This window comes from Mizuhopecten yessoensis, unplaced genomic scaffold, assembly GCF_002113885.1.
Source record: "Mizuhopecten yessoensis strain PY_sf001 unplaced genomic scaffold, ASM211388v2 scaffold6699, whole genome shotgun sequence".
Lineage (NCBI taxonomy): Eukaryota > Metazoa > Mollusca > Bivalvia > Pectinida > Pectinidae > Mizuhopecten > Mizuhopecten yessoensis.
The window spans coordinates 4,720-7,632 of record NW_018406680.1 but is presented as its reverse complement, the minus strand read 5'-3'; the positions used below and the strand labels follow the sequence as shown (position 1 = coordinate 7,632).

General features: G+C 35.3%; 1 long non-coding RNA gene across 1 annotated transcript in view; it reads left to right on the top strand.

The window, feature by feature from the left end:
* Positions 1–2,913, top strand: part of LOC110452474 — a 6,034-nt gene continuing 3,121 nt past the window's right edge. Inside the window, exon 1 of the long non-coding RNA XR_002463193.1 lies at positions 1–33. This is a non-coding gene — a long non-coding RNA (uncharacterized LOC110452474). The remainder of the gene's footprint in view (positions 34–2,913) is intronic.

Sequence of the window (2,913 nt, the reverse complement as noted above, 5' to 3'; positions counted from 1 at the left end):
TGGACTAACTAGAAAATTGCAAGACCAGAAAAAGTGAGTTATTTTTATCTAAATATATTCTACTTTAGTTTATATTTCTTGTGTTTTTTTGTCCCGTTTTTCTGCCATATACGACTATATGATGTTATACTTAAAGTGTTGTCTGGGATTGCAATAGGATGCTATGGCAAACAATTTTAACCCTTTCACCCCTAAGTAACTTTAGTAGACTCTACCATACATTTATCTGGGCGAGTCCATTATGGTCTACAGTGTTGAAAGGGTTAAAGCAAGTCGTATTGTCAAAGTGTAATCCTAAGCGTTTTCTATTTTAAGAATCGATAAAAATCTATCCCGACCCTGTCAGTTTAAATGTTTTTTTTTTTAAACCTTCAAGCTTCAAAGTAATAATCACTCACTGGACAGTAAGACATTCCAAAATACAATTGACAAAACATAACGATCTGTGTGTGTTAACAAATATGTAATTCAAGTTATTTAGAATTGTTTGAACATTGATGCAGTTTCCCCTAAAAATATTTTATTGTCATTATAATTTGAAAAAAATAATGCCCCTGTTTCTTACTTTCAAAACTGATTGATAGTAGCTGTAACGAATAGCAGCGCTGATGTCAAGCATGGAACAAACACCAGATATACCTTATATACATTAGTTTATTACACTATTTATATATATTTATACTTATAACACAACTTTCTCACATCTATTATACACATACACACTCAGACATAAAGATTACAAAAAGTACAAATTATTTTAATCGGAGATACGGGTGCCCTATAGTAATCACTTTGTCTGTCTGTCCGTCAACAAATTTTGTTCCTGGCTGATAACTTTGGTATTTATTGACCGATTTACATGAAACTTGGTCAAGATGTTCAGTTCACAAAAATGCACCTTGAGGTAAAAAGTCAAGGTCAAAGGTTAAGGTCATTAGGTTCAAAGGTCAATGTAAAATTTTGCATCTTTTCACCGATGAACATTTTGTTATGACATGATGAAGCAAAATTGATAAGAATTAAACAATGAGTCAACTGACCTTTGGTCATCCGGTCAGAGGTCAAGGTCGCTTGGTCAAAGGCCCAGTTCAAATTTTGTAGTTTTTTACTAATGAGCATTTTATGACATTATGAAGCAAAGTTGGTCGGAATTAAACAAAGAGACACAGTGAAGTAAAAAGCCCAGGTCAAAGGTCAAGGTCATAAGGTTCAAATGTCAACGCCTACTTTTCCTGTTTTTAACTGATGAACATTTTGTTTTGAAATTAAACAAGAAGTCAACTGACCAAAGGTCAAGGTCATTGTGTCAGAGGTCAAGGTTAAATTTCGTATTTTTTCACTGATGCACATTTTGTTATGACACTTTGAAGCAATGTTGGTCAGAATTAAATAAGGAGTCAACTGACCAAAGATCAAGGTCACTGGTTCAAAGATAAGGGTCAAATTTAGTATATATTCCCTGATGAACATTTTGTGATGACATTATTAAGCAAAGTTGGTCGGAATTATACAAAGAGTCAACTGACTTAAGGTCAAGGTCATTGTGTCAGAGGTCAAGGTCAAATTTCGTATTTTTTCACTGATGCACATTTTGTTATGACACTTTGAAGCAATGTTGGTCAGAATTAAACAAAGAGTCAACTGACCAAAGGTCAGGGTCACTGGGTCGAAGGTCAATGTCAAATTTTGTAGTTTTTCGCTGATGAACATTTTATTATGACACTTTGAAGCAATGTTTGTCAGAATTAAACAAGGAGTCAACTGACCAAAGGTCAAGGTCACTGGGTCAAATATAAGGGTCAAATTTAGTATATTTTCCCTGATGAACATTTTGTGATGACATTATTAAGCAAAGTTGGTCGGAATTATACAAAGAGTTAACTGACTTAAGGTCAAGGTCACTGGGTCAAAGGTCAATGTCAAATTAAGTATCTTTTCACTGGTAGACATTTCATTATGACAATTCGAAGAATGTTGGTTGGAATTAAACAAGGAGTCATTTGACCAAAGGTCAAGGTCACTGGGTCAAAGGTCAAGGTTACATTTTGTATCTATTCACTGATAAACACTTCATGACATTATGAAGCAAATTGGTCGGAATGAAACAAGAAGTCAACTGACCAAAGGTCAAGGTCACATGGTCAATGCCAAGGTCATATATTGTGTCTTTTTACTGATGAACATTTTTTTATGTCATTGTGAAGCAAAGTTGTTCAGAACTTAATACTGAGTTCACTGACCAAAGGGCTAAGGGTCTAACGATCAGGGTCAAGGTCAAGCTTTGTATTTTTCACTAATGAACTTTTTGTTATGATATTATGAAGCAAAGTTAGTCGGAATTAAAGAATAAGTCAACTTACCAAAGATCAGGGTCACTGGGTTAAAGTTCAAGGTCATTTAGGTCCAAAGGTCAAAGGCTCTTGATGGGGGATGTATTTAAGGTGAAATAAAACAAATCAAAGCTAACAACTGAGTATTGCACTGGTATTTACATTTCTGTTAGCCCAGCAAATATGGAGGTGGAAGGAAACAAGACTCACATCTTAGTAACATGTATATTTTGCTTCCTTGCGATTCATTTTGAGGTTCAAATGTCAAAACGTAAAGCTCAGCTATATGGGCAGATTGCTTCTTGATGATTATAGCGGATATATTGCCACAAGACGGGGCCCTTACTGACCTGTCAATGTTCTAGTCGTTCCAATGTAAATAGTTTGTAATCCACAAGCTGGACAACTATCCCAGTCAGTCAATGACGGCAAACATTACCCACAGGTAACACACTTGATACAATTGTTATGTCCTCACAGGATATGGATAAGTATCATGCACACGGGTCAATAACAATTGCACATAAATCGATAAATGTAGTTGCCCACAATTGAACGTCACCGCTGCTCACCCAGGACTACA